The 27,489-nt window shown below is 41.6% G+C and overlaps 1 protein-coding gene across 1 annotated transcript in view; it reads right to left on the reverse strand.

Moving 5' to 3' along the window:
* LOC117365577 (leucine-rich repeat and fibronectin type III domain-containing protein 1-like protein) overlaps window positions 1–27,489 on the reverse strand; it is a 639,649-nt gene that overhangs the window by 378,142 nt on the left and 234,018 nt on the right. Inside the window, exon 2 of the mRNA XM_033956102.1 lies at window positions 20,638–20,808. The gene's annotated coding sequence lies outside the window, so the exon portion shown is untranslated. The remainder of the gene's footprint in view (window positions 1–20,637; window positions 20,809–27,489) is intronic.

Consider the following 27,489-nt stretch of genomic DNA (forward strand, 5'->3'; position numbering starts at 1 on the left):
CAACGGAAAGTGAAACGACACAAAAATCCATACGAAAAAGGAGATTATCGCTGAAAAATAGCTGGAAAGCGATGACCACAAATGCTCGCAGTCTAAGCAACAAAGTTCATGATCTGCAAGCCCTGATATTAGAGGCAGATCTAGATATTGTTGCTATCACAGAGACATGGTTCAGTGAATCACATGGATGGGATGCAAACATACCGGGATATAATCTTTTTAGGAAGGACAGAGATGGTCATAAAGGTGGAGGAGTAGCTCTCTATGTAAAGATCAATATCCAAGCGACCGAAATGCAAGGGACCTGGGGAGAGGAAGAAGCGATATGGATTGCTCTGAAAAGAGAAGATGGAACTTCTATCTACGTGGGTGTAGTCTACAGACCTCCGACTCAATCGCAGCAAATTGATAAGGATCTGATTGTGGATATCCAAAAGTTTGGAAGGAAAGAGGAGGTTCTGCTGTTGGGAGATTTCAACCTGCCGGATGCGGACTGGAATGTTCCGTCTGCGGAATCGGAAAGAAGTAGGGAGATTGTGGATGCCTTTCAAGAGGCTCTGCTCAGACAAATGGTGACGGAACCCACAAGGGAAAAAGCGATATTGGATCTGGTCCTCACAAATGGAGAGAGTATCTCTAATGTTTGAGTGGGTGCTCACCTGGGTAGTAGCGATCATCAAACGGTTTGGTTTGATATAACGGCTAAAGTGGAGAGCGGCCGCACGATACTTAAAGTCCTAGATTTCAAATGTACGGACTTTAATGCAATGGGAAAGTACCTGAAGAAAGAGCTGTTAGGATGGGAGGACATAAGAGAAGTGGAAAGACAGTGGTCTAAGCTGAAAGGAGCGATAAAAATGGCTACGGACCTTTATGTGAAGAAAATCAATAAAAACAAGAGAAAAAGGAAGCCGATATGGTTCTCTAACCTAGTGGCTGAGAAAATAAAGGCGAAAGAGTTGGCGTTCATGAAATATAAAAAAACCCAAGAAGAGGAGAGCAGAAAGGACTACAGGGTGAAACTGAAAGAAGCCAAGAGAGAGATACGTTTGGCGAAGGCACAAGCGGAAGAACAAATGGCTAAAAATGTAAAAAAGGGAGATAAAATTTTTTTCAGATATATTAGTGAAAGGAGGAAGATAAAAAATGGAATTGCTAGGCTAAAAGATGCTGGGAACAAATATGTGGAGAGTGATGAGGAGAAAGCAAATGTGCTAAACAAATACTTCTGTTCTGTGTTCACAGAAGAAAATCCTGGAGAAGAACCGAGATTGTCTGGCAAAGTTACACGAGAAAATGGAGTAGATTCTGCGCCGTTCACGGAGGAGGGTGTTTATGAGCAACTTGAAAAACTGAAGGTGGACAAAGCGATGGGACCAGACGGGATCCATCCCAGGATATTAAAGGAGCTCAGAGAGGTTCTGGCGAGTCCTATTAAAGACTTGTTCAACAAATCTCTGGAGACGGGAGTGATTCCTGGGGATTGGAGGAGAGCGGATGTGGTCCCTATTCATAAAAGTGGTCACAGGGATGAAGCAGGAAACTACAGGCCGGTGAGCCTCACTTCAGTTGTTGGAAAAATAATGGAAGTGTTGCTGAAAGAAAGGATAGTGTATTTCCTTGAATCTAATGGGTTACAGGATCCGAGGCAACATGGCTTTACAAAAGGTAAATCGTGCCAAACGAACCTGATTGAATTTTTTGATTGGGTGACCAGAGAGCTGGATCGAGGACATATGCTAGATGTAATTTACTTGGAATTCAGCAAAGCCTTTGATACAGTTCCTCATAGGAGGCTGTTGAACAAACTTGAAGGGCTGAAGTTAGGACCCAAAGTGGTGAACTGGGTCAGAAACTGGCTGTCGGACAGACGCCAGAGGGTGGTGGTTAATGGAAGTCGCTCGAAGGAAGGAAAGGTGACTAGTGGAGTCCCTCAGGGTTCGGTGCTGGGGCCAATCCTGTTCAATATGTATGTAAGTGACATTGCTGAAGGGTTAGAAGGAAAAGTGTGCCTTTTTGCAGATGATACCATGATTTGTAACAGAGTAGACACCGAAGAGGGAGTGGAAAATATGAAAAAGGATCTGCAAAAGTTAGAGGAATGGTCTAATGCCTGGCAACTAAAATTCAATGCAAAGAAATGCAGAGTAATGCATTTGGGGATTAATAATAGGAAGGAACCGTATATGCTGGGAGGAGAGAAGCTGATATGCACGGACGGGGAGAGGGACCTTGGGGTGATAGTGTCCGAAGATCTAAAGGCGAAAAAACAGTGTGACAAGGCAGTGGCTGCTGCCAGAAGGATGCTGGGCTGTATAAAGAGAGGTGTAGTCAGTAGAAGGAAGAAGGTGTTGATGCCCCTGTACAGGTCATTGGTGAGGCCCCACTTGGAGTATTGTGTTCAGTTTTGGAGACCGTATCTGGCGAAAGACGTAAGAAGACTTGAGGCGGTCCAGAGGAGGGCGACAAAAATGATAGGAGGCTTGCGCCAGAAGACGTATGAGGAGAGACTGGAAGCCCTGAATATGTATACCCTAGAGGAAAGGAGAGACAGGGAAGATATGATTCAGACGTTCAAATACTTAAAGGGTATTAACGTAGAACAAAATATTTTCCAGAGAAAGGAAAATGGTAAAACCAGAGGACATAATTTGAGGTTGAGGGGTGGTAGATTCAGGGGCAATGTTAGGAAATTCTACTTTACGGAGAGGGTGGTGGATGCCTGGAATGCACTCCCGAGAGAGGTGGTGGAGAGTAAAACTGTGACTGAGTTCAAAGAAGCGTGGGATGAACACAGAAGATTTAGAATCAGAAAATAATATTAAAGATTGAACTAGGCCAGTTACTGGGCAGACTTGTACGGTCTGCGTCTATGTATGGCCGTTTGGAGGAGGATGGGCAGGGGAGGGCTTCAATGGCTGGGAGGGTTTAGATGGGCTGGAGTAAGTCTTAACAGAGATTTCGGCAGTTGGAACCCAAGCACAGTACCAGGTAAAGCTTTGGATTCTCGCCCAGAAAGAGCTAAGAAGAAAAAAAAAAAAAAATTTAAATTGAATCAGGTTGGGCAGACTGGATGGACCATTTGGGTCTTTATCTGCCGTCATCTACTATGTTACTATGTTGACAAAAGGGAGTAGGCATCCCAAACCTGCCTTTTTTTTTGGGGGGGGGAGGAAGTGGTAGGGTAGGGGATGGTACAGGGAGGCCTCCATTAGTAGGAGGGAGTGGCCATCTCTCCTGCCAATTTTCTCTCCTGGGAGGGGGGTGGCATGGTAGGAGGGAACGGGCATCCTTCCTGCTGTTTTTGCTACTGCGGGGGGAGGGGGGGGGGCGGGGGAGGGGGTTGGTTGGTTCCCAGTGCCAGGATGTCTCGGAGAGCTTTTTTTATTTTTTCTTTTAATGGGGCACATATTGTGAGTGTTTAACACATGCATAACACCTGTCTATTAAAAAAGAAAAAAAAAAGGCTTCCTATCCCGAACAGCTGCTTTCGAGGCTTCCCCTGCCTCGAAGCATCCCAGGCTTCCCTTTGCCGGCTTTGCACATGTATGAGAGGTGCTCTCACACTGATCAATCGAAGGAGAGAGACAGGAATTATGACATACCTCTGTGTGAATCATTTGCACGCAATCTTTTTGGTACATCGATCGTTCTTCCACAATTGGCCAGAGAATCGGCTAACAGCGATCCAGTCGGTATTAGTGATTATGTTTAGTGCATCTAGACCTATGTGTCTTCAGCACTGTTGCCCTTAGGGCTATGGAGACAAGGGGAAAGTAAGCGATGAGGGACAGGAGGGGGAAGAGAAAGAGAGATGGCAGGCTATGAGGACAGGTAACAGGGAGCTGAGAGTCAATGCATGTGAGGAGAGCACAGATATGTAAACTGGGAAAGAAGCCCTAATGTATGTTACTTGGTATTTTGGTGTGTGTGTTTGAGAGGGAAAAAAAAAAGTTTTCACTGCTTCAATACTTCTTCTGCGGTGGGGAAGAGTGTGTGCATGTATGTGTGTTGAGAGGGAGAGAGATGGGGGGAGAGGGGGAGCGGGAGAGAGAAGGAGAAGCTTGCACTGCCGCAACCTGTGCTTTACCTGTTCTGCAATGTGTAGAATGTGTGTGAGACTTAAATAAAGTGACTTGGCACAAGGCCATCCACATTCAGTCTTTGGCACAGTCTGGGATTCCATCTTCATTATCTTGGCTTTATTGGACAAAATTAAAGCTAGAATGCATCAAGCAAATGTTAAAGGATATTAAACCAGAGAATTCAGTCCAATACAAAGTAATTCTAAAGACTGAACAAACTGACCATATTCCAGAATCCTTTGATTTACCATCTCCTGCAGCATGACACTATAAGTAGAAAAAAAAAAAAAAGGCTAAATTCAAATACCTGTTGTCCTGGATCAGGTCTCTGGGCCTCTTACTCCTATTTTTGGTTGTAGTGGTCTGGGATAAGCGAGCAAATCTTCCCTCAGCCTTGCACCTTGGCTTTCTGTGGTATTACTCCTGCAAAGCAGAACTCTTCATTCTGCCTATGCAGAGACATCAGACGCAACACCCAGGGATTTGTCTCCTTTTAAACCCTCAGAAATTTGTGTAGCTTGGCTTTAGTTTAAGATGGCTGCTGGGAAAGGCACAATTAAAAAATGAGCAACGTAATAGGGGTGTGCATTCTTTTCAGACAATATCGGAAATATCAACGACTCTTTCTATAGAATGCCTATGATTTCCAATATGGGCCCCCCAAATGAAAAAACAAAATAAAAAGTTACAAAAAACAAAACATAAATAATTCCCTACATAAAAGCACTAAGGGCTCCTTTAAACTGCAGTAAGCTCTAGTGCACGCTTACCATACACTAAAAAGGCGCACTGTATGACGAGGACTGGCTTCTTGCGTTAAAATGGGCAATTTGCTTGTGCATACCACACGCTAAAAACTTTTTTTTTTTTTGGAAGGGGGTCTTGTTTATGGGTGGAGAGTGGGCATGACAGCACTACTCAGTGTGTGAAGAATTGCCACATGCAAACTGATTAGTGCAGGGTTAACATGGGGGCTCTTATCGCCTACAAAACAGGTGGTGATAGGGGCTCACACAGTGATTTTTTTAATGGGCTGCGCACTAATGGCAAAATTAGCAAAGGTTCCTAATATTTCCCTTCTTCTACGAAACCGTGCTAGCGTTTTTTAGCGCAGAGAGCTGCGCTAAATGGCCCGCGCTGCTCCCGATGCTCGTTGAGTTCCTATGATTCTTTACTCTCTGGAAGCTCAGATCCATTAAAGCTTATTTCGATACAGCGGCATTCAGAACCCTAGTCCAATCCCTCGTACTAAGTCTACTTGACTACTGTAACATCGCCTATTTAGCAATTCCCCAAAAGAATATGCGACGTTTACAATTGATGCAAAATGCAGCAGTCAGACTGATCTTTGGGCTAAAGAAATTTGACCACGTGACACCCTACTACTGGCAGCTGCATTGGCTGCCAAATGAGGCGCGCGTAAAGTTTAAATTTGCCTGCTTCTGCTTCAAAGCACTACATGGACTTGCCCCTAAATACATAACTGACCTTTTCTTCTTCTCAGCCAACAGACACAAGAGAAGCTCACATTCCAATTTTGTTTTCTCCCTAGTGAGAGGTTGTAAACTGAAAAAACACCATGAACACCTTCTCTCACACCAAGCAGCATCATGGGGTAAAGACCTAGAACAATTGCTTTCGCCCACTACTTATGGGGAATTTAGGAAACGTCTAAAAACACACTTGTTCCTAAAGCATCTAGACAACTGATCCTCTCTTCTCTCTCCCCTCTATAGCGATTAACTTGTCCTTTTGATCTCTCTCTCCTCAACAATGAATTTCCTGTCCTATTAATTCTCTTTCTTCCTCCCCTCTTAAAGCCAATCAATTTGTTACCTTTGCTTAATCTTCTGTAAACCGCATAGAACTTCACGGTATTGTGGTATATAAGCTGTTATTATTATTATTATTATGATCATCGGGAGCAGCGTGGGCCATTCCAAAGTATGCAGCACCATAGTATCCCAAACAAAACTGTTCATACACCACACTCCAAAAGTACCTTATAGTGATTTTCGACCGTCAGAGGTATGCACTGTGTACTGTTCAGCAGAGCATATAATGCATGAACATTACTTCATCAATCCATAGTTTTAAATATCAAGGTTTTTAAAAATATATAAATATTTTTAAATTATTGAAAATTATTTCTCAAAGCCTTGTAGTATATCATAAGTTTTTCTAGTACTTATCTTTAAAGCTACATTTTTTTTTTTTTTTTGGGGGGGTTGAAAGCTGACACAAATTCATGTTTCGCCCTGACAGGCTATCTCAAGGCAGATCCTCCTCTGTTTTAATTGTTTTAATTATTTTTGCACTCTACACTGCAGAATCTTTACAGAGGGGGATCTGCCTTGAGACAGTCTGGTCAGGGTGAAACATGAATTTGTGTCCCAGGTGACCTGGAAAACAACAAAACAACAAATAGACGAATGGTAATATATTGACAAAATAAACAAATACTGAGGACCATTCACAAAAAATCAAAAAAGGGAACACTGGAGCCATCTGATTCTTCAAGATAAATGATAATGCTGATTAAACACAAGGGGTCTGTGATGGGGTGTACATCCCATCACTAGGAATTCAGGGGAAGAAGCAGGCCTCCACGGTAGAAAACATTATCACAATACTTCCTTGGTCTAGAAACAGGAACCATAATTTTGTAGAAGGAAATCTGCATCTTAATTTGCATACAAGACAGGATTGTTTCCCGAGAAACAAAACTTTGTTAGGTGGAATGAAGGACATCCAGGAAATGAATAAGAAAGGTTTGGGAGTCCCCTGTGAGGAGTATTTAAAGGTATTTTGTCCCAGAGATGATGCCCTCACCCTGACCAATTTGAGGGACCAATACCAAAACTCCAGACCTGAAAAGCATTGGAACTTGTCTGGAGCTCTAAGGTAACCCTTGAGGGGAGGAATGCTAGCATTTGTCTAACTCTCAGTAAACTAAAGTATCATGACATGGCCAGAGTGACAAGTATTGACCAGAGTGACTGGTGGTAATTAGAGTGACCAGCAGTGACCAGAAAGACCAGAGATGACTAGAGTACCCTGAGGTGATAGTATGATTGGAAATGACTGGACTACCTGGAAGGACCAGAGGGATTCGAGCCATCTGTCCAACAGGGTCCAATATTCAGACAGCAGGAGGCAGTCCGGCTATCTCATGCGGTCCATGGTGATCCAGGATATCCAATGCCAGGGCTGTATCCGGCCACTGCCATTGAATATCCGGGTCAAAGTTTGCCATATTAGGCTTAGCTGGCCAAGCCATTATTCAGTGGCTGGCCAGCTAAGGCAAAGCAAAAATGATTAAACAAAACGTAGCTCTGCAGTCAAGACATCATGCCAATAATTCTAGAATATCAGATCTCTCTATTTGTCCACGTACCCTTTCACAGTAAAATGCTCTATCCTGTTTTTTTCATTATTACTACTGTATGTAAAGCAAAACAAGCAGCACTCATGAAGTGTGCTTTTCAAATTGTATGCTGACATGAATTGTGGCAAGGCCAATACACGCCAAGCAAAAGGATCTAATATGCTTTTACTCTCAGTTTTGCTGTCACACATCTTATTTTATTTGAAAAACAAGACACATCTGCAGTTTTTAATTGGTAATAGCTCAGCAACAGTCTTCACCTGAACCCTATTGCTGGTCCAGAGACCTGGCATTATCAGCATCAGAAGCCGTCAAATCCATCTGCACATTGTGACCTTATTAATATCCTACATTTAAACACAATTTAAACAAAAAAACCAAAACACTTCTAGAATGTTGCCTGAGTAAGACCTGGGCTTCAGTGTCTCTCTTATATTTTTAAGTTTTTAGTTATATTGAGTTTTCTTTGTTGATTTCTAGTTTATTTTGTTCCTTTCATATACCTTATTCATAGTTTTACAGGGTTCTGCACTTTTTTCTTTTAATTTTCACTCGGGCGAGTCAGAAAACATCTTGGAAAGGAGGAGTTTGACAGTTATAGAATCGCAGCATAACTGTCTACAAACCTAAAGGCCTAGAATGGTGCGTTTTCAGCAGAGGCCCCTCCTGCGTCCTTCCTTCTCCCCTGATTCAGTAGGGGATAACAGTGAGCACAAGTAGTAGCTGGGGCCGCACCGAAAACAGCGGCAGGCAGCAGAAGCAGCAGCAGGGACTTAAGAGCACAGCTCCGCCCCTCCCCCGATCCAGCAGGGGATAACGGTGAGCACAAGTTGACGCCGGGGCTGCACCGAAACCAGAGGCTTAAGAGCACAGCTCCGCCCCTCCCCCGATCCAGCAGGGTTCTATACCATACTAGATATCGGATCTGAGAATGGTGGCAGTTGACCGTTTAATGCAGCTGTTGCACCGAGATGATAGTGGCGGTTGTCTGGCTGTTGCAGAGGTCATCTGATCCAAATGACATGCCTGCATTTTAGCATTGCATTGACTCTGATCTAAATGACTAGCCTGTATTTTGGCACTCATTACTACTTCCTGGGAAACCTCATGGCTGAAATTTTGTGTGTTGGCTTGGCTGCATACGTCAGGGCTCAAGGAGCATACCAGCTTTCGCTCCTTGGCATATCGTCTTTATGAACTTCTAACATCAGATCCTATTGTCTGACTGGAATTTACTTTATTTCATTTCATTTATTTTTATTTATTGTTTTCTCAGGTACTTTAGCTAGATTGTGAGCCTCGGGATAGCTAGGGAAATCCAAAGAACCATTTTTATTTATTTTATTTTAATGTATCTTTAATCTATCTTCATTGTAAACCGCTTTGAACCTCATGGTATAGCGGTATATAAGAAATCAAATCAAATCAAATTTGTGCTAATCTTTAGAGTTCATGCTTTCCTTTGAGCATTCTGTGCACAATAACGCCTGTGCTAGTCTGGCACTAATTCCCTTTTGTGCTATATATTAAAGTAGTGCATGGATAAATCACAAAAATGAAAAGCAGATAATGACAAATAGGGAGTATAAAGTTTAGCGCAATGAGATGATTTGAGCGCTAAGTGGCTCTACTGAAGCGTTGAAAGTATTATAAAATATTTACTATCACCGGAAGGACTGTGGTTGTGAGAACATTTGTTGAATGCTTTGGGGTTTAAATTAGTGCTAAGCTCTGAGCATCTTCCCATAGGAATAGTCCAATGTTCAGTGCAGTAGGCTGAGAGGTTCATAGACTAAACCGCAGGAGACAATCGCGTGCAGGACATCAGCGCGCCAGATGTAAACTGAATTTTAAAGTGCTCTGAGGGGGGGGGTGCGGGGGAACCACCGCACTTAATTTAGTAGTGTTGGTGCTGCCGTGGGGGGGCGGAACCCTCCCATTATAGAGGAAACATGCTTTTCCCTGTAATGTTGGAGGGTTCCCCCCCCCAACGGCAGCACCAACACTGCTAAGTTAAGTGCAATGGTTCCCCCCACCCACCCCCTCAGAGCAATTTAAAATTCAGTTTAAATCTGGCGCACTGATGTCCTGTGCGTAATTGTCAGCCCGGCTTTGTCTGCGCGCAATTTTGACGCATCACCGGATGAGAATCTGGGGAACTTGTGACTCTGGGCAAGTCACTTAATCCTCTTTTGCCCCAGGTACAAAAATTTAGATTGTGAGTCCTGTAGGGACAGAGAAAGTACCTGCATATAATAAATGTTAACCACTTTGGTTGTACCACAGAAAGGCGGTATATCAAATCCATGACCTTATTCTATAACTGGGTGTGCAATTGTGCACCTAAATTTAAGTGCTATTTATAGAATGTAGATGTACAAGGAGTAATTTTGCAACAGGGCGAAATGTGAAAATGACACCTATGTTATAAATGCAATGAACAGCCTCCTATAATAAACCCCCATAGAGTACAAATTCTCTTGCACAACAAACGTACTCCTACTACAAAGATGTATAATTTTGCGTGTGGATATGTGTATGTACTCAATGTACAGATTGCACACACAGGTGTGCATAGCAATTTTACCCCCAGCTAAACACAAATATTGAGTGACAAATGCTCATGATACTCCACAGTGAGGAAGTGGTGTGCCAAACTTTCAGCGTGGAGATTTTGAGACCAAAGATGCAGCAAGGTCTGGGAAGCCTTAAACGGTGTCAACTCCTGAAATTGTTGACCATATCCTTGGCCCGATTTTGGCAGATCAGTGACTATTGGCTAAAATAATTGCTGAGGCATTACAGATATCCAGGGAACATGTTGGGTGTATAATCCACGAGCAGCTGGGTATGCAGAAGCTGTTAGCCAAGTGGGTGCCCAAATGGTTTGAATGCTGATGAGAAACGACGTTGATTAGACACTTCCCAAGTTGGTTTTGTAGCATTTTCAGTGAGCTGGTGCCAACTTTTTGGAATGAATAGTTATTGTTGATGAAACATGGTTATACCACTATGATCCTGAGACAAAACAACAGTCCATGCAATGGCAGAACTCAGGCTCTCCAAGCCCAAGGAAATTCAAAACCCAAAAGCCAGCAGAAAAGGTCATGGCCACAGTGTTTTGAGATCAGGAAGATGTTGTAATGACTCTTCCAATGGGCCAAACAGTTAATGCAGGAAAATGGCCATTTTCATTCCGGACTTTCTACTCTTCGGCTGGCATCTGAGAGCACAATCGGGCTACTCAGCTATTTCCTGAGGAAGAGGGGTGGTTCCCCCTCGAAATGGAGTCCCGTTGGACGGGTTCATTCTTAGCTGGTTTTTCTGCCCTCCGGACTTTATCGGAGAAGGCAAGTATCTTTGTCTTTTTTGATTTTGTTTGCGTTTGAGTCAGTCTGGGTGATTCTGGATGCTCCTCGCTCACGGAAGGGGGATAGAGATAGCCGAACCAATTCTCTGCCTAGTGATTTTTTTCACTTATTATTTCACTTCATTTTTTACTTTTAGCACGTTTGTGCACTAGTAAATTTAGGTGGGAAACCCAGGGATGTTTCACAAGTAATACCCATCTTGGGTTTTGATTGTGGCAGCTGGTGCTTTAGGGACTTGTTCCCACAGCAAGCTATGAGACTGAGGGTTTTCCACTCACACTAATAATTATTAGTTTGAGGTTGGTTTTTGGTTTGGTTGCCTCTATCCTTCTTCCTATTTTTGGGCTAGGGGAGACTTTTTGTTTCTGCTTATTTGCAGTCTTTCCCACTTTGGGTTTTTGTACTGTTCATCTGTTACACTAAAAACAGGTATTTCATTACAGATAGATTTTTCTTCCAAAGTGTTGGGTATTGTCTTAGACTCATCACTCACATTTCATGAACAGATAAACTCTTTGGTAAAAAAGTGTTTTTTAAGTTTACGTATGTTAAGGAAAGTTAGATTGCTATTTCATCAAGATCATTTTTCAGTGATGGTACAGTCTATTGTACTTGCCCAGTTGGATTATTGTAATTCTGTATATTTAGGTATCAAACAGGGTAGTTTGAGAAGACTTCAGTTAATACAGAATACGGCAGCTAAACTGATCTTTGGGAAGAGAAAGTACGATCATGTCTCCCCTCTGTTGAGAAAGCTTCATTGGCTCCCAATCCATTTTAGGATCCAGTTTAAATGCACCCGCGTCCTTTTTAAGCTTCTCTATGGAATATTTGGTCCTTTGGTCTCTTTATTTTAGATAAAATTGCCCCTAAACAAAATAGTAAAAACTGCTCAAATAAATATAATAAATGGTTCAACAACAAACTACTAAAAACAAAACAATCAGTAAGACGACTAGAAAGGATCTGGAAAAAAATGGGAAAACTATCAGACCGGAACAATTGGAGATCCAACATAAAAAGCTACAAACAACTTACAAAAGAAAAACACAAAACATTCTACTCATCCAAAATTAACACATCCAATACAAACTCGAAAGGAATAAACACAAAAGAATTGTTGAACTTGATTACGAATTTATTCGACACCACACGCCACACTAAATCCACGCATAATATTGAGCTGCCTTCAGCAAATGATCTAGCACAACATTTTGATTCAAAAATTATAAACCTAAGAAATAACTGTGCGATAAATGGCATATGTGCACATGTGCACATACAAGGAAATGAAATACCAGCGGATATGATTTAGAATTCTTTCCAAGATCCAGAATGGAATAATTACATCAAACTATATAACAAGTACACAAAATCATGCTGCATTCTAGATTCCTGCCCCCCTGATATCATGAAAGCAGCTCCATTAGACTTTAAGCTAACTTTGTGGATCTATCTGACCAATAATCTCAAAAATGGAAAGTTCCTTACTAATAACGGTCACATTATAATTACCCCAATTCCCAAAAAATCATTGGCATCAGTGACCAACTATAGACCAGTGGCATCCATTCCATTTTTTGTAAAAATCATGGAAGGACTGGTACATTCCCAATTGATGGAATACCTGAATCAGTTCTCTCTTTTACATGAAACCCAATCTGGTTTTAGACCTTTGTTTAGCACCGAGACAGTAATTGCAGCCATCTTGGATAATTTACGCTCCTTATTTAGCAAGGACCACAATGCCCTGATCATGCAATTTGACATGAGTTTGGCCTTCGATTTGGTGGATCACGAGAAATTGTTACAATGCTTGGATGCAATTGGCATCAGAGGAGAGGTATTGGACTGGTTCCGAGGTTTCCTTATATCCCGCACCTATCAAGTACGTTTCAATTACAACCTCTCTAATACCTGGAGCAACCCATATGGAGTCCCTCAAGGGTCACCACTATCCCCACTGCTCTTTAACATTTACATGTCACAACTGGCCCAGTGGGGAATAAAATTATTTAGTTACGCAGACGACTTTACAATCATTATCCCATTCACCACTTATCTGTCTGAAGCTACCCCCATGGCAACAGCTTGATGGAACAATGGAACTTGATGGAACAATGGATGACTGAATTTAGATTGAAGCTTAATTCAGAAAAAAACAAAATTCTTTGAAGCCTCGCCATACCCACTCGTCACTAAAACATCACTATGCATCAACAAACTCAGTAACCCTATTCAACCTACAATGAAGGTTCTGGGAGTAATACTTGACCAAGGTCTAACCATGAAAGACCAAGTAGACTCATTGGTTAGAAGGGGTTTCTTTACTCTCTGGAAGCTTCGGTCCATCAGAGCATGCTTTGATGCTTCATCATTCAGAAGTCTGGTACAATCCCTTATACTAAGCCATCTGGACTACTGTAATATTGCTCACCTGGCAATCTCCCAGAAGAACTTGCAGAGACTACAACTGGTGCAGAATGCAGCGGTTAGGCTGATTTTGGAGTTAAAGAAGTCCGATCACATAACCCCTTCCTACCGATTCCTGCACTGGTTGCCAATGGAGGCACGAGCAAAGTTTAAGCTGGGATGTTTCTGCTTTAAGGCACTATACGGTTTAGCCCCTAAATATATAACTGACCTCTTCTCCTTCTCAACCAACAAACATAAGAGAAACTCACACCCGAAGTTTGTCTCCCCACCGGTTAGAGGATGTAAATTTAAAAGACACCATCAACATCTCCTCTCTTATCAAGCAGCATCATGGGGCAAAGACCTGGAAAAGTTTCAAGTTCAAGTTTCAAGTTTATTAGATGGCTTGATTAACCGCCTTAGACAAAGTTTCTAAGCGGTGAACATTTAAAAAAATTACATAGATTAGGTAACAAAACAGTCCATACAATTAATAAATAAACTTAAAAAACTAAAAATTAACATTGTTAACACAAGGTAAGGAGGGATGAAATACAATTTGTAAAGTAAAGAAGAAACATCAAAGGAAAGTACAAAAGGGTAATAAGACATTAAAGGGGAATTAAAATAAGCAAAGTAATAAGATTAAAAATTAACTTGCAAATGCATCTCTAAAAAGGAAAGTCTTTAATTCGTTTTTAAATTTTAGAAACTCTTTCTCCTCCCGTAAAAACATAGGGAGGGCGTTCCATGTCTGCGGTGCCGTACAAGAGAAGATATATTGTCTCCTAGTATTGATAATTTTTAGAGAAGGAATAGACAAAAGATTTTGTTCGCTTGATCTCAAGGTTCTCTTTGTAGAATAAGGGATAAGTAGTCTAAATAGAAATGCCGGGGACTTATTATATAAAGTTTTAAAAATAATTGTGCATAATTTATGAGTGATTCTGTGTAAAACAGGAAGCCAGTGAGCCTTTTTAAGGAGTGGTGTTACATGATCAAACTTTTTGGATTTAGTTATTAATTTAATTGATGCATTCTGAATAATTTGTAGACGTTTTATTTCTTGTAAAGCAATTCCTTTAAATAGGGAATTGCAATAATCGATTTTAGATATCACCAGAGAATGAATAAGTATATTTAGTGATTTAGGACAGAGAAATTTAGAAATAGAACGAATTTTCCGCAATCTGTAAAAGGTAGTTTTCACAATGCTACTGATATGATCGTGAAAGTTGAGTTTATTGTCAAAAATTACTCCTAAAATTTTTATATTTTTAACTAATTGAAGGAGAACATTTGAGATTGAAATAGGAGTAATAAGAGAAAAACTATCTTTCCAGGGAAAAAGCATGACATTAGATTTTTTAATGTTAAGAGCGAGTCTGTTTTTGTCAAGCCAATGATGCACTTGATCTAGTTTTTCATTAATAGCCGAAATTTCATTTATGTTGTTATTAACTAATGGGTGCAATAATTGTATATCATCGGCATAGGCAAAAACGTGAAATCCAATGGATTGGCATAGTGTCAGTAGTGGAGCCAAAAAAATATTAAAAAGCAAAGGTGAAAGAATAGACCCCTGAGGAACCCCATGTGTAATATGTGAGGGTGAGGATGAAGATTCATTGAAAATAACTGTGGATGTGCGATCCTTAAAGTATGATGTAAACCAAGCTAGAACTTCGTCTGTAATCCCCACAGAGTGAAGTCTATCAAGGAGTAAGTGGTGATCAATCGTATCAAACGCTGCTGAAAGATCGAGCGAGGTTAATAGCACCGATTGATGATGATCTAAGAAGTATTGGATAGAAGTTGTCATACTAAGTAAAAACTACTTAGGCATACAAACAACTATGGTGAATGTAGGAAACACCTAAAAACATATCTGTTCTTGAATTACCTAGGTAGCTGATCCGCACAATCTCTCCCACAACAACCGCTCTCATATTCTGTTAGTCACTAACCTCCAACTATGTAAGCTCTACTCAATTTTACCATTTTTAAAAATCATTGTAAACCGCATAGAACTTCACGGTCCTGCGGTATATAAACTGCTATTATTATTATTATTTATACTGGAATACCCTTAGATCTTGCCATTCGAGGAATACACAGAGATATAAACTACTGTTCCCTTCCATCAGAGGAATTAAATCATTTTTAAATTGGTAGAAATGTGGAATGGGCTTCCTGATTCTGTCAGATTGATAGGTCAGTTACAACAATTTCGTAAAGTCTTAAAAACCTTATTATTTACACAATATTTGAACAGTTTACCTAAAGATTAAACAAATTGATTGCCCTACAACGCTTATTTTCTCCTATGCTCTTGTTTGCTTTTTTGCTGGTCTTTAATTACTTGTAAACCGAGTTGAGCTCCGTCGGGAGATGACTACTTTCCTTTATAGAATAGATGCCCTCTGGGTACACATATAGAATTCCCCCCAAATTATTTATAACATTACACCTGCACCCCCAAATCCTCTATATGGCACCTACAAAAACAGCACAGATAAAAATGGCTCCTGCTATACTGTATATCAGTGGTCTCAAACTCGCGGCCCGGGGGCCACATGCGGCCCGCCAGGTACTATTTTGAGGCCCTCGGTATGTTTATCATAATCGCAAAAGTAAAATAAAACAGTTTCTTGATCATATGTCTCTTTAGCTATTAATGACAATATTATTATTAAGACTTGGCCAAAAGGAAAGATTTATAAATTATGAAGAGTTTTACCTCATGCAAAATTGTCATTTCTTTAATAAGACATTAACTATTTTTTCTGCGGCCCTCCAAGTACCTACAAATCCAAAATGTGGCCCTACAAAGGGTTTGAGTTTGAGACCACTGCTGTATATAGTATCATGCTTAGTGGCCATATGTGGTATAACATTTAGGTCAAGGAAAACCAGGCCTAAATACCTGCATCTAAGCCAGCGGTCTCAAACCCTTTGCAGGGCCACATTTTGGATTTGTAGGTATTTGGAGGGCAACAGAAAAAATAGTTATATTAAAGAAATGACAACTTTGCATGTTATAGTTTATAAACCTTTCCTTAATTGCTTCTGATAATTTCAGCTATACACAGCTGAAAGCAGTGCAACATGCAGAAAGTGACATTTAGATAGTTTTTCACTTTCTGCATGTTGCACTGCTTTCAGCTAGCTGTTACCTAGCCTAGGAATACCCATTATGAATCTAGTTATTATCAATGACTATAATACCTGAAGCTGTCAAAGTGCCTGGTATCCACTGTCACTTTCAATTCTTGGGTCAGTAACCACTGGAAAATGAAGGAGGGGTTATGCCTTAATCTTTCCAGTGGTTAGCTGCTCAATCAGGGCACTTTTTTGTACCATGGATGTGATTGAAATATGTCTAGATAAAAAAGCCCTACTTTTTTGTTTGCCTTGGGCATTTCTTCCTGCTCGGCTTTCGTTGAAAGAGGTCCTAATTTTGAGCCTACCCAAGTCCTGCCCACAGCACACCTCCAACACAGAACACACACCCTTGCTTAGGGTTACTATATTTTTCTTTGAGAAACCCTGGACACATGACCCTGCCCCATTCCACCTCCAGCCCTGTCCAGTTCCACCTTCGGTCCTGCCCAGTTCTGCCTCTAGCCCTGCCTCATTCTGCCCTATGTCCTGTGCCCACAAAACCTCCTCTCTTTTTCCAGTTGAGATCCAGACATGTCTGGAGGGCCTGGAGCATACGCGGATGTGTGTGATTTCATCTGCACATGCTCAGAAGTCCTCCAGATGCAGCCGGAGCTTGTTGGGGCTTTCTAAAACCCGGACAAATGCCAGGTTTTGGAAAGTCCATCCGGAAGCCCGGACAGTCCCCTAAAAAGAGGACATGTCTGGGTTTCCCCGCACATCTGGTAATCCTACCCTTGCTATCTGGATGAACTGCAGTATAAAACATCCAAGTTCTGCCTTTTGAAAACTGTGATTTGGTTGTGTTTATGGCAATCGTGAGACACCCATCTGTTTCGAAAATGAGCACCAGGGAATACAAATGTAAGAGTTAAAATGCACACGTATGTTAGGTGAGACCTACAAACACTCATGCCCAGTTTGTTTACAAATACACATGTGAAGAGGCATTTTATAAAGGACATACCAATCAGAATTGAGACAGAGATCCTTTTACAAAATACATGAAGAAATGGATATTTATGTACTGGTTACATGCAGCAGAAAGATTCATTCTAGATCTAGAAGCATTAAAATATCAAAATGTCAAAAAATCATATAAACACTTGTGCACTGGCAAAAAATATTAACATTTATTTTTCCTAAGCTGTCGCAGAAGCTGACATCCCTTGCCAGTTTCACATTCGGAGGGGAGGGAGTGGGGGGAAAGCACATCAATCACTGTGGGGATTAAGGAGACTACCACTCCTAATTCCTCCAGTGGAGCTGCTCTCTACAAGGGTTCATAGACAAGTCGGCGAAAGACAAAGGCGCGCGCTGACAACTGAGCGCAAGATGGAGGCGCGCGCCGAAGAAAATTACAGTTTTTAGGGGCTCTGACGGGGGGTTTTGTTGGGGGCCCCCCCAGTTTACTTAATAGAGATCGCGCCGGCATTGTGGGGGGTTTGGGGGGTTGTAACCCTCCACATTTTACTGTAAATTTAACTTTTTCCCTAAAAACAGGGAAAAAGTGAAGTTTTCAGTAAAATGTGGGGGGTTACAACCCCCCATACTCCCCCACAACGTGGCGCGATCTCTATTAAGTAAAGTGGGGGATTCCCCCCATGCCCCCCCCGTCGGAGCCCTAAAAACAGTAATTTTCTGCAGCGCGTGCCTCCGCGCTGCGCTCAATTGTCTGCGCACGCCTTTGTCCCGGCGCGCTTTTGACCTGACACCCTCTACAAGTACTGTTCTGAACCCTAGACTTTCCAAGACAGGTCTATGAGATTCTTAGCTTCAGACTGAGAAAATACTGGTTTTCCTTCCATACTGCCTCCTACGAAAAATCAAATAACTTCTTCCAAATATAAAATGGTGTCTCCCTTCCTTCAGGGAGCAGTACACAGTAATATGTAAATATGCACAGCCAAAGGTGGCAGAAAAGGAACTCTTTATCTGCTGAGCTGCACCCCTGCTGGTTGTATCACAGCTGATGCTCCTCGATCTACAGCAATCTCCTCTCCTCTTCACCACAGTTTTTGGCCTAGGCCTGCTTGAATTTTACCACTGTCCTGGTCACCTTAATTCCTTCTGGTGGCAAATTCAGGCTCAGTAGAAAACCATTTCATCGGAGCCTAGATTCTTTTCATGTGATGACCCTTTATCCTTGCGCTATTTTCACTTTAGAAAACTTAATCTCCACAAGCCCCAAGAGACATAAATACTCTTTTAGTCCTGCCTCCATATTTCTGTGTATCTCCTAGGAGAGAAAGTCCCAGCCATTACAGGTCCCTTAAACATCTTTTCTCTATATCATTTCCCACTGTGGAATTAAACATTTTAATAGCATCTGGGATGTGTATGTAATTTAATCCCATGGTCTGTGGAAGACAATGCTGAACTAATAATCATAATAAGGAAATTAGCACATGTTAGTTTAAAACACATAATTAACCAGGAAGCTAACGTCCCCGAGCATCTGTGTTGCAGTTTATATTTCAGAATAGGCCCATGTCACTAAAAATAGCTCACTATTCAGTCTAAAATGGGAGATGGGGCAGGGCATTTTACAGATGCATAAGTGGAAAGAACTCCAAGAGAAAGAACAGAAACACTAATCGCTTGAAAAGTGGGCAGATAGCAGAGGAAACAGATCTACAGCATCTTAATCAAGGAGGCAGAAAACAGGCAGATGTTTTAAGGGAGCACCGTGTGGATGATATGCTTTCTCTTCTTCAGAATAAAGAGGGTGATATTCTTTACTAAAAAGTAGCTCACAGAAAGAACTGAGAAGAGATAATCCAGAACACAGCAATAAAAATCATTGCAAATTTGAAAAAATGTGAACACGCTACACATCTCTTGAAAAATGCACATTGGCTCCTGATTACACGTAGAATAACGTATAAAATAGCCCTAACGGTCTTTAAAATCAGAGCTTCAAATGTACCAGCCTTCCTAGATAAGTTATTAATTCCTTACAGTCCATTGAAATCTCTGAGATCAAACGAACAGCACCTATTATCCAACCCCTCTTTGAAGGTTATTAACACATGATGCACTGACATCTTTTCCGTTACCGCCCCTCAAATCTGGAACTTACTACCTATCTATTTACAAGAGTAATCCTCAATAGAAAGATTTACAAGTTCACTGAAGAGTTTTCTCTTCAGAGACGCTTTTGGAGACTAATAAGTCAGCTGATCAGCAATCGTTCTTATGATTTTCAACTTAGCCCATATATATATATATATATATTTACCATCCCGATATTATTACCTTATATGTCTTCTGTCCTATGAATTGTAGTTCCTCGCTCTTTCCTTTCGTTTAGTCATTTTTGTTTTGTTTGGTACATGTGATATTAATTATTTGTATTAATTTATCCCTCATTTTACTTATAAATCACTTAGAAATACTGCTAAACGTTCAATCAAATTTTAATAAAACTTGAAACTTGATAACAAGGAACTTCCTCATCCATATAATCCTTTCCAATAGGCCTGTTTCCTTTTCAGTGTAATCACATGGAAGAAGAATCCTGTTATAATGAGGAAGTCCTGTATGGAAAGCATCTCCCTATTGCATAGACAACTCCCTTTTGTTCTGAGACAAAACCTTTTGCCCCCTTCCCCCATTTATGAACAAGGGTAGAAGTGGCCAAAGGTCTGAACCCTCTGTCCTAAACACTGAGTCCCACATCTACTGGACTTGTCACTTAAGAAAACCAGAACTACATTTCCATGCATGCACTGGGGGATGACCTGAATCTTTACTGACTCTGGTCCCAGGCCATCAGCATACACTAGTTCCAATATTCGTTAATCTAATCTATTTGCCTTTACAGTGATTACAAAGTAATACAATTACAAACATAGATGCTTGTAATGAAAAGTGAAATAATGAGAAATATATGAAATAAATAATCTATTTGATGAAATAGTAATCATTCAAACACTGCAGTCCACAATATAAAGGAATGGAGCTAATTTATCAAGGAAAATATTAATACAAAAAGAAAACTAGTTCTAATATTTAGGTCAAGAGGCACAGGGAGAGTCTGCTTTTTATGTTTATTTTTCATACCAACACCCCCTCCTTTATTACATGCAAAGAGATGTACTGTGGGGTAAAAACCTGTTCCAGGTGGCCTGGAGCCATCTTGACCCCTCACGATAAATGATAATGTAGATAAAACACAAAAATCTTAATTGTAAAATAGGACGTTTTTACTTACTCTGAAGTCACTCTCAGGCTTTGCGAGGGATCTCTTCTAGTCTCTGCTTCTCTTTCAGATTCCAGTGTCTTTTCATTAGCTCCTCAATTGGGTCCTGAGCCCTTCTGGTAATGCAGACACCGTTCAGAGACCCAGTACTGAGATATGTCCAAATTCCATGGGTTGGCCATCCTAGAAAGAGCAAACAATTACAGAGGTTTGCTTTGTTTATCAGAAATGTTGATAGGAGGTAGCAGGAGCAAAAACTGACTGGCTGCATTAAGGCAAGGTAAGTGTTTCAACAGTTCTTAAAAACCAAGCACAAGCACACAATTAGATAGCTGCACAGGAATGGGGATTGTGAGAATCCTGTGGGTATGGAAGAATTTACCATGGGATTATTACAACAAACTATACAACATGAGATTGCCTCAGGAGTGTAGTCAAAATCTCAGGTGACTCCAGCATGAGGCTTGGAATGTGCTAAGAGAGTCAACTGGAGCAACAGAATAAGGCTTGGAATGCAAGGAGAGATTCAGTTAGAGCTTCAGAATGAGGCTTCGAAGGCCCCGAGAGGCAGTTGAAACACCAGACTGCGGTTTGGAACACTCATTAGTTGAAGAGTGAATACCATCCATGAAACCACAGGAGGCTGTTGGGGTTGAGAGGAAGCAGAGGGCTATGAGCATATAAATAATAGCATCGACTCCTGCAGGTACAGGTGGGGGTGATGGAGATTAGTTGTGGACATAGGTATGGGTATGGGTGGGTATGGGATAGATTACATTGGGGGTGGGTGAAATTTATGTCCCCTGTGCAACTCTACACGCAACCCTGGGCAAGTCACTTAATCCACCATTGCCCCAGGTACATTAGGTAGATTGTGAGCCCACTGGGACAGATAGGGAAAAATACTTGAAAGTAAAACCACTTAGGCTAAAAGTGGTGTATATAAATGCTTAAATAAATAAACTCCTTTCATACATGACTACTTCCTTCCCTTCAGCAACCCCTGCTGTTCCAATACTGATACCACCATTCCAATGTACACACACCACTGTCAATGCTCTTCACTTCTATACTGCAACAGACAGCTCAGTCCATACATAGAAATAAAAAGGTTAACAAGGAAGCTATAGGCCCTATGAAGGCAATTCTATAACTGGGTGTCTCCACTTAGGCACCTAGATTCCATCATAGAATACTAACATAGTCCAGTATCAGTGCATCTGGAATTCAGGGGCCCACATTTAAACCAGATATAAAAATAAAGCTGGGGTAACTGCAGGTGCCTTGATGTGGCAGGGAAGTGTATAACTTGCAGTATTCTGCACATTATCTACATAAGTGGGAGATCTGCCTATTTCCATCCATCCCCTGTGTACAACATTTCTGCACATATCTACTATGTAAGTTTAGTGGGTATTTACAGAAAGTGCCTAGGCCAGTTATTAGCATTTATGCATGTATGTGTTCATGTGCACACATAAATGTCAGCATGCTGTACATTTATGCAGATAAATGTAAGTGCCTGGTTTATAGAATTGAGAGCAGCCGAAATAGCTTTTTCTGGTTTCCGAAACCAAATCTGCTAACCAAATTTGTCATTCAGTATCAGATAAAACCAAAACCAAAAATGAATGTGTTAGCTCTTAATCCCAGTTCTGTCCCCTCACTTCTCAACTGAAAAGGGGTAGCCCTCCTGCCAGCTTCCCTCCCCCACCAATCCATAGGCTTCCCTCCCCCATTTACCTATCCATAGGTCCCCGTGAGTCAACCTTACAATCCCTAGTGGTCTAATGATGTAGTCAGGACAGAAGTAATCCCCAGTCCTTCCTGCCTATGTCAGCCCCAATTTTAAAATGGCTGCCATAATCTACAAAATAGAGGAACTTGGGAGCCAGGTGGGGGGATTACGGTACATCTGTTTGGGAGGAGGGAGGAGGGCTGCTCTTTTTTTTGGGGGGGGGGGAGGAGGAAAGGGAAGCTACTGTCCAGGTATGGGATAAAGTTTAAAGTTTTCAAACATGGGCATTTTGGGCCAAAAATCAAATCCAAAATTCAGTCAGCCTCTACCCTTTCTGTCTTTATTGGAATAGCTTAACACATTTGTAACTAGGCTTTGTGAGCTGCGCTTCCTTCCTCTGCTCCTATACAGAAAATAGTAGGCATGAAAGTGAGGAAGGGTAGATGACTCTTGGAAGCTAGCCAAAAATGTATTAAGCTAGTCCAATAAAAATATATCACAATTGCCTCGTTGCCCTTTCATTTTTTTTGAAGGAAACTAAGAGATGGAGAGTAAGACCTATCCTTTTTCACATGCAAAAACCTAATCTTCATTCTTATTCTGCTCTAGAAAATAGGCTCATTGCATGAGGCTGAAATGGAACAGACTTAGTAGTAATGTAAGAAAGCATTTCTTCACATACAGTATACTGAACAGTAATTATGTAAATTAGATGCTAACATTGCATACTAGTTATGTGCATAATTGTTTAGAATACATGCACATATAGTAAATGCGTATATGCCAATATTCTACCTAACCACTATTTAGTAACGTGCTTATCTTCGGTAATGTAGTTTGCATTTGGCTCAATAATATCACCAAAATCTGACCCTCCCTCTCCGAGCACATTACCAATACCTTTACCCACACCCTCATCACATCAAACTGAGATTACTGCAACTCACTACTCTCAGTTCTTCTGCTCAGCCATCTTTCCCCCCTCCAATCCATCCAGAATTTGGCTGCACGACTCATATTCCTTGAGAGCCACTAAACTCATGTTACCCCTGTCCTAAAGACATTTCACTGGCTTCCCATTCATTTCTGAATACAATTCAAACTCCTCTTACCGACCTACAAATGCATTCACTCGGCTGCCCCCCATTATCTCTCCTCACTTATCTCTACTTATGTTCCCCACCGAGAGCTCCTCACAGCTGGTAAGTCCCATCTGTGCCATTCTCCTCCTTTTCCAATTCCATAATCCATTCCTTCTATCTTGCGGCGCCGTATGCTTGGAACAAACTGCCCAAATCCCTACAGCAGACTCCGTCTCTGGCAGTCTTCAAGTCCAAGTTAAAAGCCCACCTCTTAAAGACTGCTTTTAACCCCTAACTTCTCTCACCTTGGGTTCTACATCCCCAACCTTATATGTCATGTCTGTCTGTCCATGTTAGATTGTAAGCTCTTCTGAGCAGGGACCTTTTATTAAATGTCAAATGTACAGCACTATGTATACCTTTCAGCGCTAAAGAAGTGAAAAAATAGTAGTAGTAGTACACCTCTCCCTCTGTATTCACGGTTTCCGTATCTACAGTTTCAATTATTCACGATTTATCAGCCGCTGTCTCCGCCCCCCAAAAAACATCATCACTGAAATTTTTTTCCATTTAGTGTTCTGTACAGCACCCTGAAATCCATGGTTGCTTGACCGCCCTGAAATCGCTGGTTGCTTGCCTGCCCCCTCTAAATTTTTATTCGCTCTAGGGGAACACCATTCATGCCTCTCTCAATATCTATTGGTGATAATGTCTGTCAGTCGTGAAGTCTGGCTGAATAGGGTGGGAGCCAGTAGTGACGGGCTTGCACTTTAGCCGCCTCTTTCTCACTTACTAATTGTTTGGTTTGGAGTTTATTTTGTATTGGTTGGTTGTTGTTTTCTTACCCCCTCTCTCCCCTCCGCCCCTCTCTCGCTTCCTCTCATACCATTTTTATTTGCCAAAGAGCCCAACAACAGAGAGAACAACAAGAACAGTAAAAGAGCACCAACTTCCCTCCCCCCACCCATCCCCGTTCAGTGCCCACGTGCTGGCGGCTGTGGTGCTGATGCTCCTGCAGGGTTTGCTTAAGTCAGTTCAGCCCGATATTGGTCGCGTCTCAGTCATGCTTTCCCCTCCCCCCACCCCCATTTTTTGATGAGCAGCTGTGGGGTTTCACCCCTCCCCCAGTTTTAAACCGGTACCAGTTCAGTAGCAGCAGGCTGGGGGTTACGAGGATGCAAATGTCCGACCCACTTTCAAGAGTTGGGGGAGAAAGTGGTAGCGAGAGTTCTTTTGACATATTGCTTGCCTGCCCTGAAATCACTGGTTATTTGTGGTTTCTATAGTAAATATGGTGGCAGATCCCTAAAACCGCGAATAACATATTGAAGTGGTTTTTCCGTATTTGTGCCTACATCCAGAACGCATCCACCGTGAGGGAGAAGTATAGTAGTGGCTGTACATAGGGTACAGTAATGCATGCAACTTAATGACTCCTGTAAGTTACTCATGTTATCACTGAAGCTTAGATATACACATTTATATCATCTCTAGACCGAATATCCCGGGCAGCAGCTATGTCGTGTGACATAGCCGGTCAGTGCCAATATTCATTGGCTGACCAGCTAAGTTTAGCAGCCAGATAGACCTGCCTAAATAGCATGTAAATTTTTGGCCACTATGACCTAGTTGGTCAGCCAATGAATATCGGCTGAACATAGACCAGAAATTCAATGCCGGGCACTGGATAAAGTCCCAACATTGTATTTCCGGGTTCATAGTAGATGACGGCAGATAAAGACCCAAATGGTCCATCCAGTCTACCCAATCTGATTCAATTTCTTTTTTTTTTTCTTCTTAGCTATTTCTAGGCAAGAATCCAAAGCTCTTCTTGGTACTGTGCTTAGGTTCCAACTACTGAAGTCTGTCTCAAAGCTCACTCCAGCCCATCTGCATCATCCCAGCCATTGAAGCCCTCCCCAGCCCATCCTCAACAAAACGGACATATACAGACACAGACCATGCAAGTCTGCCCATACTAGCCTTAGTTCTTCAATGTTTACTATTATTTTTTGATTCAAGATCCTCTCTATGTTCATCCCATGCTTTTTTGAACTCTATCACTGCTTTCCTCTCCACCACCTCTCTCGGGAGCGCATTCCAGACATCCATAAAGAAGAATTTTCTTACATTGCTCTTGAGTCTCCCACCCCTCAGCCTCAAATTATGCCCTCTGGTTTTACCATTTTCCTTTCTCTGGAAAGTATTTTGTTCTACGTTAATACCTTTCAAGTACTTGAATGTCTGAATCATATCTCCCCTGTTCACCACACACTGCAGGAGGTAGCTGGGCTGTCTCTCACTTGGGTAATGATTCCTAACTCAGAAGTCACCATTTTGTACCTATAGTTGCAATTATTTTTCTCTGTGTATCATTTTGCATTTGTCTCTATTAAATTTAATCTGCTATTTAGATGCAGTCATCTAATCGGACAAGAACCTTCTGCAAATCCTCACAATCCATTGTTGTTTCCACTACTTCAAATAATTTTGTGTCTTCTACAAAATTAATTGCCTTACTCATCATTCTTATCACCAGATCATATATAAGAACATAAGAATTGCTGCTTCTGGGTCCGAGCAGTGTTCCATCATGCCCAGTAGTCCGCTCACGCGGCAGCCCTTAGGTCAAAGACCAGTGCCCTGAGACTAGCCTTATCTGTACATTCCAATACAGAGCCTTGGGTACTCCACTAGTGATCCTTTGGTAGGGTTACATATTTCGGGCCGCAAACCCCGGACACATGTTCCACCCAGTTCTGCCTCCAGCTCTGCCCCCAGCCCCACCCCCACAAAGCCTCCTCTCTTCCCCAATGAGCTCCAGCTGCTGTTCTAGAGACAGGTATATATTCTCTTATTCAGAATTTTTGGAGGTGGGAGGAGGTTAGTAAGGAGTTAGGGAGTATGGGGGAGTCATACTTTAATTATCTAGTGGTCATCTGGTCAGTTTGGTACCTTTGTGGCACTTAGGATGTCTTAGAAAAGGTTCGATTATCGCTGTAAGATGTCCAAGTTGAGCATGCCCAAAGCCTGCCCAAAACATGCCTACAACATGCTCCCTAGAAATCTGGACGCACAGCGGGAGAAACTTGGATGTCCAAGTGACAGGCAATTTTTGGGACATTTTAATTTTTTGATTATGAGCTCCACTTTCTTCATTTCTGAGCACCAGATCTAGCGTTGTCCCTTTCCTAGTGGATTCTGGCCCTTCTACATTCTAATGGCTTGTTTTGTGTGATTTTCTTTTGAACTTTTTTTATTTATTTATTTTTTTAAATTGTTCAAAAAGATAGACATAGTGAGGCCAAACACATCTGAGAAATGGTCATTTTCAAAACAAAAAGGATGGATATTTTCTTGTTTTGAAAAAGGTCATGTTCACTATTGGATTTCTGTGCATGTTCTACAAAACGTCCAAGTTCAGATTTAGTCCCTATAAATCCTGGAGGACCACCAGCCAGCCAGCTTTTTAGGATAGCCCTACTGAATATGCATGGGACAGATTTGGTTGCCTGTCACCTCCATTATATGCAAATCTTTCTCAAGCATATTCATTAGGGCTATCCCGAAAATCCTACAGGCTGATGGACCTCCAGAACAGGGCTGGGAACCAGTGATTTATATGGTCAGTAATTTAGATTAATTTACAGTGCTGTATACATCTAGCAGCACTATAGCCTAAAATCTAGCAGCACTCCAGCCTAAAATTCCGCACTCTCCTTATACAATGGATACAAACCATGCTCACAGATGGCCTTTTCCCACAAGACCTCTCCGAAATCATCACCCCGATCTTGAAAGACCCAAAAAGAGCAACAGATCAACCATCCAACTACAGACCCATAGCCTCAATTCCACTATATGTCAAGCTAATAGAAGGCATCGTAGCTAAACTCCTCACCAACTACCTAGAAAACCACAATTTGCTCCACCCTTCACAGTCTGGATTCAGAACCAACTTCAGCACTGAGACACTACTAGGCTCCCTTATGGACACACCTAGACAACACCTCAGCACAGGCAAAAAAATGCTGATTATACAAC

Source organism: Geotrypetes seraphini, chromosome 8 (genome assembly GCF_902459505.1).
Source record: "Geotrypetes seraphini chromosome 8, aGeoSer1.1, whole genome shotgun sequence".
Classification (NCBI taxonomy): Eukaryota; Metazoa; Chordata; class Amphibia; order Gymnophiona; family Dermophiidae; genus Geotrypetes; species Geotrypetes seraphini.